Consider the following 13884-nt stretch of genomic DNA (forward strand, 5'->3'; position numbering starts at 1 on the left):
ATTGAAAAAGTACCAAAAAGTAGTTGAAAAAGTACTATCAAAATTATTTTGTTTTCCTGCTTGTTGCTAGTTTAAAGGGCATTTTATTGACAGGTTTAAAAATATCACCTAGGAGAAAACTCAGGGAAAAAAGGTTGCATATGGGCCTTGGAGTGTGTCTGTGAGTGTTCAGATGAGGAGTACTAACCCATCATTCTTCAGGTATAGGTTCCTCTCCAACAATAATGATAATATTATTATTATTATTATTATTTTTATTATTATTATTATTATTATTATACATTTTCACAATATTCTAATGGTCTGAGATTTTGATTTTGGGATTTTCATAAGCTGTAAGCCATACTCATCAAAATTCTTACAAATAAAGGCTTGAAATATCTCACTTTGCATATAATGAGCCTATTTCATATATTTTTTTACCTTTTAAGTTGAATTACTAAAATAAATGGACTTTTGCATGATGTTTTTTTATTTTTTGAGTTTCACCTGTATGTGAGAAGGCTATTTATTTTCAGCGTAGAATTTCCATTTGTGTTCACATCTGTTCTTAACGTACATTTTTGTTCTAATGCAGTCTCGGCAGGAACGTCTAATGGATTGAGCAGCGGAATGATAACCAACCTTGTGACTGTGGTAGTAGCTGGACTAAGCCTCATCAGGTTTGAGGTTCCCTTCTAATGAAGAAGATCTATGGAAGTATGTTCATTGCGTTTAAAATTTCCAGTGCTTAGATATGTCTGCTAATGAGGGAGGAGAAAAAATAAATGTAGTGAATATGTTTTCTCGATGGGGTGGTGCTAAGGTGTGTGAGCAAATGCCGGCCCTGCGCTGACAAGCAACCCTCCTCCTGCTGATGGACTAGCCACTAGTTTGAGGAGGTAGATACTCCACCTGCTCCCTCTGGCACATCACACAGAGACCTCCCATGTGGGTGATCTCTTAAAAAAATGGGAAGGGTTAAAGTGAGACTGAAGTCTCTCAAAATTCAGATTTTTCTTGTAAAATCCTCTTTAATATCATTGCCCTAACTGAAACGCCACATTCCAGTGGCTGAACACTAACTAAATAACCCCAAACTACCCATGGCACATTGCGAGGAGTGCTTCCATCAAGAGGCAGAGCTTTGGGCTGTAGCTCTGCCTCTACACGTGTCCATCTGCGCGGATCTCAGCCTCTGCCTGCCCCTCTCAGTCTTCTTTCACGGGGCGGGGTAGAGGCGGAGATACGCGCGGATTGACGCGTATGGAGGCAGAGTTACAGCCCAAAGCTCTGCCTCCTTAGGGCAGCAAAATCCACGACCAAGAAAGTAGTGGATTTCTTCCTGGCAGTTTGGGGTGATTTAGTTAGTGTGCAGCTGCAGGGATGCAGCATTTCAGTTACTGCAATGATGTTAAAGAGCATTTTACAAGAAAAAACTGCATTTTGGGAGACTTCAGAGTCTCTTTAAAGCAGTTTGCTGTTTGAGCAACTTTTGTGTCCACTGCTGAATGATTACTGGATTCATAATAATTTGTATTACTTTATAGGAAGGACTCAAATTTGCAAAAAAGAGGAAATCGAATGCCGTTTTCTGGTACAAAAAACTTTTCATATAAACTTTATTAATACATATAGCATAAAACGTTAAAAACGATATCTTTGGTTCCATATAATCAGTCTTCGTGTAATCAACAATATCAAAACACCTATGACTAAGACTGATAGTAACAATGCTCTGGCTTGGCTTGATATTTTAGTTGCAACCCTTGATTGATGAATGTGTTAAAAGTGGCAACGACACATGTTCGTTTCGGGCAGTTTAACTAAACAATTATGCCCTTCATCAGGCTGTAACACACAGCTCTAGAAAAATAGACAATAACAAGTATTAAAATCACAGTCCCATTGAAAAACAAAAAATCTCAAACCCAAAAAGAAAAGGAGCCACCAAGATTATCGTGTGATGGTATGTATTTCACCTGGTTCAAATAAAATTCTATGAACCAACATACCAAAAGAATATGTGAGGATACAACTTAGAGTAGAAATGAAAAAGAAAACGTTTCCAATACTTTCCACCAAGAAACACTCCCCTAGAAGAACAAAAATGAAGAGAACAACGAAGAAAAAAGAGGGGAAAGGAAGCACTACTCATACATTCAAAAAGAGACATGTCTTATGGACTAGTAAATATCAGTCCAAATGTCTATAAATATGATCCCATATTCAAAAGACAAGCAAACGTCCCCAGTAATAGAGAGGAATATATAAAGTGGTCAAGCATTAGAAATAGCTTCATAATAATTTGGTCAACTGCGGTTAAAAATTATGGCTGTTTTGTCTAAATCCTAGGTTCTAAACATGAGGTATATGTACTCTGAGGGGTAATTTATCGGGGCTCAGGTGGTATGTGAACTTGTCGTAGTCAATCCATAATGAAAAATTATTTAGAGTTAATTAAAATCTTCAAAGAATGTTTGAAAAGCATTTAAAACATGTTAGTATTCTTAAGACTCGTACACGCGTGCAACTTTTCCACCCAACTATCGTCCAAACTTGGTCTGTTGGACGATAGTTGGGCATATGAAAATGTGACAAACAACTAGACGATCGACTGATATGAGGCAGTTTGCCCGATTCAACAGGCAGTTCAACTTACATGACCTTAGAGCTGATATTGTGTAGTTGGTTACGGGTGTACAAGTCGTTTAAATGACTTGTACTTTTTTTGAATGCAGCCATATCGAGCAGTCCGTCATTTGGTTGCGTGCACAGTATGCAAATGAGTTGCTCATTCAGTTTAGTGCACGGAAGATACAAGTCGTGCAATCACTTAGTTGTGCGGTCGGTCATGTCGTTGGGTTGGTCATGAGGAAAAGTTACACATGTGTACGAGTCTTTACTGGAGATGGTGTTAATCACAACAGGGGGTACTTGGCCAACACTGTCACTACCAAAGGGTTATATGTCCTGCAAAATCATTGGAGGTTGAATAGACCAGGTCTTCCCAATTACGTACTTGCATATGTATACAACAAAACTTTGTTTAGTTTATTAAGACGTAAACATTTTTTCAGATGAGAAAAAAAAAATTACAGAATTGACGCTGTTTCAGATAGAGAGTAATCATCAGGCACTCTTTATTTCATCAAAGATAAAACCGCTTTATTAAATATCCTGCTATGTGTTATCTGCACATCAAACACATTTCAACATGTTAAAAGTAAGAAGACATACCATACCAGTTGATGTGACCAGCTGTGGGGCAGCGTGGCAATATGGGCCTGCCTATGGGCCTCTTAAAGAAAACCTGTAACGACAAAAAGTTCCACTGGGGGGTACTCACCTTGGTAGGGGGAAGCCTCCGTATTCTATCAAGGATTCCCCCGTCCTCCTGTGTCCTACGGCGGTCTCGCTCTGGCCCTCCGAACGGCGGGGATGTAAATATTTACCTTCCTGGCTCCAGCGCAGGTGCAGTATCGGCTCTCTGCTTGGAGATAGGCGGAAATAGCCAATCACTGTTGGCCCGCTCTACTGCGCAGGGCCCAATCTCCTGCACTTGCGTAGTACTGCGGACCCGACGGAGATCGTTTTTATCTTTGATGAAATAAACAATGCCAGATGATTACTCTATACCTGGAATTCGATTTGTTACTGGCTCTTCATCATCCTGAGCCCATTTGACCACTGAAATAGTTGCAACTACCAGGGAGAACTCTCCAACACATCACATACATCCCAATTTTGGACTTACTCACGCTAGCTGTAGTGCCAGCTCTGTGTCTAATTGAAAAAAATTGACACTGTACCGCAAGTGTTGAACTCCAGTCCTCGAGGCCATATCCATGGCAGTGTTTAGGATGGATTGATAAATGGAGAAATGTGTTCTTGATGAACCACACCTTTCCTGATTCAGACGCATCAATTCATTTGACCTGTGCCAAAAATATGTGAGGACGTCAGTCACCGAGGACTGGAGTTCAACATCCCTGCTTTATACACACATAATTCCTGTCACTCACAGGTACTGGGACAGAGGGCAGAGTGCTGGACAGACACATCAGCAGCCTGAAGGGTTTCTGTTGCTATGGATGACGTAGGAGAGACCAGTGTTCATTTGGCGGACCAGGGAGGATGGCTATATCACTTGTGCTCGCCTTGATTTCACTGCTCATCCCCCACCCATGACAGACCCACAGATCAGAGCAACAGGGAGAAGTGACAGCTGGGTCAGCCAGCACACTTGTGCTGTGGTTCGGCGGGTGTTTATAGGTTCATGGAGGGTAAAGTCTAGGGTGCCAGGACATCTGTGCCTATAAGCTCCTGTAATGTTAATCCGGGCCTGGACATTGTATAAGCACACTTACTATTTGATGCAAAATTTCCACGCAAAGTGGAAACCGTAATGCAGCCAATCGTGTTCTTAATTTTCACAGGTCTACACTGGACACTAAGCCAATCTGTATACAGACTTCAGAATAATTCACCACCATTGATCAGCTTTCAGACCAGCAGGACTGGATCCAAATGAGAAATAATCTACTGTCATCTCTTGAGGACACTCACGCCTGCCACAGAATCAGCACATAACCAATTATTTCCCATTTCCTGCTGCTGTAATTATCAAGAGACCTGATTGGTTGGTTATTTTGCCTGTCGAGTGTGTCATTGTGTACGATTTCAAAATAAAATGTGTGCCTCTATGCAATGGAGCATATGGAATGATTATGATGACAGACACTTGTACATAAAACAAGACACAGAACATTTAAATTGAGTTTTTCTCCTGGTGGACTCAAAGCACCAGTGCTACAGCCACTAGGGGGTGCACAGTAGGCAGTAGCAGTGTTAGGCAGTTTTGCCCAAGGTCTCTTTACTGAAGAGGTGCTGGCTTACTGAACAGGAAGAGCAATGTTTCAAACCCTGGTCTCCAATGTCAAAGGCAGAGCCCCTAACTAGAACACTACCCAGCCAAAAGGACAATGGCACAGTATAGGATGAAATGGCTTCAGGCAGGCGAAGTGAGCGTGAGGACAATGCCCTCACTCATTTTTGTCTGTTAGCAATCCGGAAAATCATCTGCACTTGCTAGGTTCTCAGCCAACATGTCTAGCATGTGTCTGAGGCCATACAGTACTGCAAATACACAATGAGTTTTTTCGGTAGATAGATGGCTCGATAGATCATTTCGGACAGCTCTGATCTGATTTTCATTGCTTATCTGATCGATTTTCTGATCACTTCTATACAAATCAATCAGAAAAACAATCAAAAACCACATCAGACCTGTCAGACATTATCTATCGAGCCTTCTATCTGGCCAAAAAACTCATTATGTATTCCCAGAAGGTTGGAAAGGGTAACAATGAGTATATCAGAGATAAACTGAGATTAGAAGTGATTTGGTTGTTTGGGGATACATAAACTCTTGAGAAAGATATTGCATCTGGAAAGCATATATGCCAGAACATGAGTCAGATGAAAATAATGAAGTATTTTATAAAGCAAAGTAAAGGGAGTGTTATTTTATAATATAGTGCCTGCTTGATTTGTCTTTAAGTACGGAGTATTTCATAAACAAACATAACGTTTGATATGGCAATAACATAAATAATGGTATCCTTGCTAGTTCAAATTTTTTGTAGGTTCAGTGGAGTAGCACAAACCCAGCTCCAATCGTAAATGTCAACCGAGTACCAGGGTTACATTTGAGTCTCAAGAGCCTATATTCCCAGGGCAACTAATATCAGGGGGCAGCTTTATTGGCCCAGGTCCCCAGCAAAAGTATTGTTGTGCTCCCTCCCCCTAGACTAACCCCCCCACCCCCAAGAGTGCTGTTATTTTTACCAACTTCATAATGCATCAGGTGTCCTCTTCATCTGGACATCCACATGCTGTATGCTGCCCCCATGAGGCTCCTAATGACGTCATGCATTGGGAGGCAGTGAATGTCAGCGTACAGCACACACACGAGCGCAGATACCCGCAGTACACACAATGCAGTATAGACTAGGCATATATATCAGTGCTCACCGTGCTTTTATGCTTTCATGCTGCACAAAAGGGATGGAGGAGGCGCAGGGGCCCTGTAACCCCCCTTCCCCTGTATTGTTATGCCAGTGCCCCTCACCCTGAGACATGCCTCCTTTATACTGGCATACTGGTAGATGAAGTTTATAACCCTGTCATTGACCAGTTTTACTTCCTGGGTAGATGCTGAACAGTTTATTCTGTTGCAGCACCAAATGGCATGTCACCTACATCCTGACTGGCTGAGGAGAAGTTGTATAAGGCCTGTTTGCTTCTGTAAGCTTTGCCAGTTCAGTCAGACAGTCAGCACACCCCTATCCCCCACCATAACCCTCAAATGACTTTAGCCCTCTTTTAACAGCCAGGCATGTCACTCCATTAGTTTAAAGTAAAATGTGTCACAGTCAGTGTGTGATGGTGGAATGTTGCAGAAAAGATTTATAAATGGTAAATTAAAATGGAAAAACAGTTGTAAAAGGCACTCAGCACCAGTGTTTTTTTTTTTTTTACAGTGAACCTCCCCATAAGGGAGGATCATAATGGAGTGTGCTGTTGGGTGTCAGGGAATGGGTTGAAGCTCACTACTTACCTACAGGGGGGCTGCTCCTCTCGTTCCCATACGGGATCCGCCATTTTTTTCACGAACCGTCCACATCTTCCACCTTTTGTAGTTCCCAGTAGTGTCTCTCTCTTACACACTGCAATGCATGCTGGGAGATGTAGTCCATGGATGCGTCGGGGGATGTAGTCTGTGAATGCAAGTACATCGCTGTATTCACATCCATGGACTACATCTCCCGGCATGCACTGGGGCCTGCGCGAGAGAGACACACTGCCAGGAACTACAAAATGTGGCAGATGAGGCCCGTCCATAGAGAAGATGGGCCATCTCATATTATATAGCCCTGGAGTAGCAGCACCCTGTAGGCATGTGGTGAAACTTACCCCAACCCTCGCCACTCAATGGCACTCTTCCTTACAAACCTCTGTTATGAGGAGGTTTATTGTAAAAAAAAAAATAATAAATACCAGTGCTCAGTGCCTTTTAACGCTGGTAACATTTAAGTAGTAAATTTCCGTGATAAATTGCATTTAGTTTACTATCGGTAAAGCCATACTGGGTTCAAATCACTAGAGATGTGAGCGAACAGTTCGCCCGAGAATCTCTATGGGAAAATACTACTTCCGGGTTGCTATGACCCGTAGTAGTACGGCTGCGCTGGGCCGGCAGTGCGTGTCTTTGATCGCGCGCCTGTTGCCGGGCACTCTCTGCGCATGAGTGTGACATCACTCATGACGTCACACACATGCGTAGAAAGTGCCCGGCAACAGGTGCGCGATAAAGGACACGCACTGCCGGCCCAGCGCAGCCGTACTACTACGGGTCATAATGACCCGGAAGTAGTAAAGGGTAAGGGGTTCGCCGACATCTCTACAAATCACAAACATTTTCTCTTGAATAATCTCACCTCACTGTATGAGATAAGCAGATAAGGATAGATAACTTATAGGTTAAGACAGGTAAGGAGAGAAATCATGAGATAATACCTAAAGTGAGATAATTCATGAAATAAGAAGGCAATTTTCAACAAGCATTGCTTATTTAGTAGGAGGGCTTTTCGGTCCCTTTTATCCCCCTATACCTTCCTAGTAGTTTGGGTCACCCTGAGCTGCTTGGTTACTCTGTTGTACTGGTCTAAGCCCTATCTCATACAGCCATATCAATCCCTGACATGTACTGATGAGGGCCAAAAGCCCGAAACAGGCTGTCTAAATGGGGAGTTGGTGTGGCTGTGTAATATTTAAAGCTATAGGCCTGCTATACACCAGCAGTTCTGGGTGCTTGTATAGCTTACAGGGGCGAAAAGAGAAAATTTGCATATTCAGTAGTGGTGCATTGTGGGTAACCACAAATGTTCACTTATAGCTGAATTATTGCAAATTTCCTTCTGTTTTAATAAGGCAAATTTCACCGTTCATGAAATAAGTTTTTGAGACTCATACATCCAGCTTTAGCTAGACAATTTGTATGTAACATCTCAGGATTAGAGATGGCCCGAACGGTTCGCCGGCGAACGGGAATGGGCGAACTTCGGTGGTTCGCAATCGAATGCAAACTTTATGGCGGTTCGATTCGCCTACTATACTACATCATTAGGGTCAACTTTGACCCTCTACATCACAGTGAGCAGGCACATTGTAGCCAATAAGGCTACACTCCCTCCTGGAGCCACTCCCCCCTTATAAAAGGCAGGCAGCGTCAGGCATTGGACTCACTCGTGTGCCTGCAGTATTTAAAGAAGGGAAAGCTGTTGCAGACTCTGATAGGGAAAGATTAGTTAGGCTCTCGTAGGCTTCTTAGCTTGCTCCTTGCTTATTCTTATTGCTAAAAAAGCACCCCTCAACAGCTCTTTTGAGAGCTAATCTTGTTCTTGTGATCCAGTTTTTTTTTTGCGTGTGTGTGTCCCACTGACACTTGTGTTGCATAGACAGCCTTGGTAATTCCTACTGTGTGTGCCACTGCCAGCCAGGCCCAGCTCATTCAGTGACTACCTGTGTGTGTGACAGCCAGGTGCACATTGTAATACCCATCACTGCATATACCTACTAACTGTTGTTCACTTCAGTGCACCCACCTACCTACGTGAGCGCACACAGTGTCACTGTGTGCCTGTTCGGTACCTGTCTGTGTGTGACAGGTGCACATTATAATACCCATCATTGCATATGTGATAGAACAAAAGTGACTGTCAGGTAGGTCTGACAGTCACTGTTGTTCTATCATTGAGCTAGAGCTACCACAGCCTGGCGACCATATGGGCTTGAAAACCGCCACAGCCTGCACTCTGGCCATGGTGCGCACCAGTCCAGCACGGCCATCACTACGCAAACAGCTGTTTGCGATGTGTTACACAGTGAGTTTGGTGTGTCAGTGTGAAGCAGTACTCTAATTACACTCTCTGATTGATGTATACACATGCAAGATGTTTTAAAGCACTTTAGGCCTCCAATTTAGCATGCAATGTGATTTCTGCCCTTAAAACGCTGCTTTGCATCAATCCCACTCTATCCCACTCATCCATGCAAAAACTCAGATGTTAGACCCCTTGAAACATCTTTTCCATTACTTTTGTGGCCAGCATAAGTGTTTCTATTTTTAAAAGTTCGCCTCACTATTGAAGTCTATTGCAGTTCGCAAAAGTTCGGGCGAATCGAACTTTCACGGAAGTTCATGTTTGCGGTTCATAAACCGGAAATCGGAGGTTCGGGCCATCTCTACTTAGGATCTTACAAAAACAACAACAGTGTGCTCCATTATTGATTAGGACATCCTTATAAGACATTTATTATTTAGTATTTATATAGCACCGACATATTACGCAGCACTGTACAGAGTGTATTGTCTTGTCACTTAACTGACCTTCAGATGAGCTCACATTCTAATCCTTACCAGAGTCATATGTCTATGTATGCACCTTATGTATCATAGTCTAGGGACAATTTTAGGGGGAAGCCAATTAACTTATCTGTATGTTTCGGGGGTGTGGGAGGAAACCAGAATGTCTGGAGAAAACGTACACAGACACGGGTAGAACATACAAACTCTGTGCAGATAGTGCCCTGGCTGTGATATGCTCAGTGCTGCAAGGTGAGGGTACTAACCACTATGCCACCATGCTTTTTAGCATGCCTAATTATATCTGTGTTAACCCTGTCAAAATGTATTGTTATTTTAGCGAACATATTAAAATTCGGTTTTAAGCTCTGGGTCAGATTGGTATCTAGGGGTGGGCTCTCACACACAGCATATGTCAACCAAACTTGAGTGGGCAGGGTAGAAACCTCTGAAAAGGCCTAAGGGGCATACTACCAGCTGCCTTACTCGTTTACCTAAAAACACTGCTGGTAACCTTTCAGAAAAAATAGACGCCCTCTATGAAAGACCATCATACTCCACACAAACCATATTCAAAACCGGTACATAGAGTTTAGGTTTAAAAATAGGTGTTCTTCAGAAATCTCTCACAGATGGCAAAATAGGGAGTGTCCAAAACTATTCCTCAAAACTTTTTCATTGTTTTGAATGGTGTTTATCTTTCAGAGAAGGAAGTATTAGAATGGAATGTGGTAGATCAAGGTTGTGAAACCAGTTTGAGGTGTTCCAGCAATTCCCAGGAAGAAGAGTGACACAACATGCTACTTAGAAGTTAAAGTACACAAGGTCATAAGTATGAGTCATTTATCCCCGTGCGCCAGACGTACTTTTTATGACTGCTTCGTATTTACATAGCTTACAAATTGCTTAGGTAATCAGCTGTGGATTTATAACTTTCACTCTCAGAATGATCGGTTTAACAATGCAAGCTTACAACAGCATTTTCAGAATACAAGCAATAAAATAATAAATACATAAAAAAAATCATATTGGGAGACACTGCTTTTTTATTTTACCTCCCTGGCCTACAATTTCTGCTGAACTTACCAAATTGTGTCAAGCAAGGGTCCAGTATACACCCACAGAAAAAAAAAAAAACACTACAAGAACAGCCAAAGGTGAAAGGTCACCAAAAGGTCAGTGAAAACAGAACCAAAAAAAAATAATAATTAACAAAAAAACAAAAAAAAATAATGATAATAAAAAAAATTAATTATATTAAAAAAAAATAATTACAAAAACAAAAATTCCAAAATAATAATAAAAATCCCCAAAATAATGATAATTAAAACATAAATCATTAAAGAAAACTCCCAAGCTATTTATACTGTATTAGATTTAATACAGTATTTGTTTTGAATCTGATACAAACACTGCATTTTTTTTGTTATGTAATTTGTGCAGTGCACCCATCAGTAGGGAGAGCACGAACAGGAAGTAAGGGGTGCACCAATCTCTCTTCCTCTGGTCCTGGGGGCCGCTATCTTACCTACACAGAGGATACAGTGTGGACCCTGCGGGACAAAGACTAATGAAGGACTTCGGGAGGCGCCCGCAATCTCAGTGGATGCAGATTTTGTATGGTTGAGTCTGGCTCATCCTTACCGTTAGGGAAGTTAACCATCAGAGGAAGATATGAGATAAAAAGTGGGGTCATTACTAATGGACTCCTTACATATAATATAAAGTAACATGTTGTAATGGTGCCTATTAAATAGAGCCCCCATTCACATCAATACAAACCTTTTCTCTATTTGCCTGTATAAAAAGGGTGCAGTGTAAATATTAAAAAACTATATTGCTCTTAATATGGGCACTGCGTTAATATCAATAAACAAATATCGCTTTCTATCAATAATCTTCAATTTCAAACTACAGTATATGGTTCTTAATAACCAGTTATAAATAATTCATGTGACCTTTTGTTACAAATTATCATTTCTAATTAACATTTCTAAAAAGATTGACTCATGCTTCCTCTCTTTTTTTTGAGGGGGGTAATATGATTTTTATTGAGGATACAAGGTGTCTGGCATACCGTATAACATCAGAGGTAAAAAAAATAAGTACAATGGAGGTCAGACAGCAAGGGAGGGGAGGGGGGGGGGGGTGACTTTACCTTAAACCCAAACAGCCGTGTTCATATAGACTGAGAAGTTAGAGAGATTCGTAGTTTCAGGTCTGAGCGCACAGACCCCTGAGTAGGTACAGTAAGGGAGGCCCCAGGTACCAGTAAAAACAGGAATGAATCACTGGTGGGAGCCAGGGTATACATTGAGAAAAGAAAAGTTGTTTATATTTTAAGTTTTGAGTTCACAATGGTCAGCTTTTTCGATTTTGAACTAAATTAACTCACAATAATATGTTCATCTATATAAGACAAACAAATATACAGACATTAGTATCTGCCAGATATGGTATATTTCATGCAACCCTTGATTTCATCATGTTTAAACAGTGTTAAGGGGCCCATACGCTGGTTGATTTCAGCCTTCGATCGATCAATTCGATTGAATCGTTCAATTGGAAATCATTTGCTGATCGACTGGCCGATCAATTGATTTGCGGCTGATTTCGATTGATTTGATCTATCTGACAGGATAGAAAATCTAGGTCGATCTGATGCTGGCAGCAGATCGATGGCCCATAGAGTTGCATTGGATCTAATGGTCCAATAATGCATTTAGATTTTCAATAGATTTCAATAAATTAATTTCATTCTGAAATCTATTGGAAATCTGTTCCTAGTGTGTGGCCCACATCCGATAGATTCCTGTCAGATTCGACTTGACAGGCACCTGATAGAAATCTATCTGATAGTCTAATCTGATGTAAATCTATAAGTGTACGGCCACCTTTAGGATAAGTGGCTAAGGCTAGTTGTCCACAGGGGGTGGAGGGAAGGGAGGTTAAGGTTAGTTGCCTACAAGGGGTGTAAAGGGTAGGCCCCAACCAGGAGGATCAAGGTTAAGCACCACAAGGGGGTTAAGATTAGTTGCTCCTGGGGGTGTTAAGGTTAGGCACCACCAAGGGAGGGTTCTCTAAGAAAGTAGGGAGAGGTTAGGTCATAGTAAAATATCTGTAAATATCACTTTTATTTTACTAGACGATAAGTTTAATACCGGCTATATCTCGTGCCCTATTTAACAGGTGCTATTATTATATATAATCCAATCTCCCCCTAAACAGAGGCTTTCCTCTACTGAGGTAAGTATTCATTTGGAGCACTTTTTTACTCCACTGGTACACTTTAAAAATCATTAGCTATTTTGTATAACTTTGTAAGTTGTTAACACAAGTGGTGTGCAAGAATATTATGTGCGTGTTGCTCGCATTCTTCAAGTGTGAACCCTCCAGAGTAGTCTGATATGTGGTATTATCTACTTCAGCTACAAGGATCTGATAGTCATGGCCCTGGCCACACTTGCTACAGCCGCACGGATGTGACTATCACGTCTGCGCACTCAGCCAATTACAATAAAAAAAAACATAAAAAGCTACCTTAGGGACTGAACTTTTTTAATATGTATGTCAAGATGGCATATTACTGTTACTTTATAAATTATGGGCTTGTAATTAAAACTTTTAAATGCATAGAGAACAAAATAATTACTAAGTAATACCACCCTAAAAAGCCTTTGTGAAAAAAACGATGTATAGATAATTTAGGTGTGATAAGTAATGATTACGTTATTGGTGAATGAATGGGATGAGCGCTGAAATATGAAAATTGCTTGCATTCATAAGATGAAAACAACCCGTGTAACCCCCAAAAGAAGGTTACAAAATATTATTACATATTTGCCTTCTGTAAAATGGCCACAAGATGGCAGCACTGAGTATCTCGGCCTATGGAACCAAATAGGCGCAAGGGAGGGAGAGTAAAGGTAGCCATACACTGGTCGATTTGCCATCAGATCGACCAACAGACAAATCCCTCTCTGATCGAATCTGATCAGATAGGGATCGTATGGCTGTCTTTACTGCAAACAGATTGTGAATAGATTTCAGCCTGAAACCGATTCACAATCTGCTGAGCTGCCACTGCCGCCTGTCCCTCCCCCGGCATACATTACCTGAGGCTGGCTCCCAGGCGTGATGTCCCCGTCATGTGGCACCTCCGGCTCTGGCATCCGCATATAACTTATGCTATCACACCAGTGACAGCGCCCTCTATTTGTACTTAGTTATAGTTATACGAGGATGCCGGATAGCCGGATGTGCCATGATGGGAGCAGTGATGGACGGGATGCCCGGGAGCCAGCCTCAGGTAATGTATACCTGTGTCGAAAGGCCCCGAATCGTACGCCGCAAGCGACGCGCTCCCTACCCGCAGGCGATCGACGGTAATTTCCCGCACGGCGCGGTCGACGGACCGATTGATATCAGGAGGAAATCAATTGGTCGGGAGCGTTTAGCGCAAACTATTTGACAGC

The sequence above is a fragment of the Hyperolius riggenbachi genome, chromosome 6 (genome assembly GCF_040937935.1).
Source record: "Hyperolius riggenbachi isolate aHypRig1 chromosome 6, aHypRig1.pri, whole genome shotgun sequence".
In the NCBI taxonomy this organism is placed as follows: Eukaryota; Metazoa; Chordata; class Amphibia; order Anura; family Hyperoliidae; genus Hyperolius; species Hyperolius riggenbachi.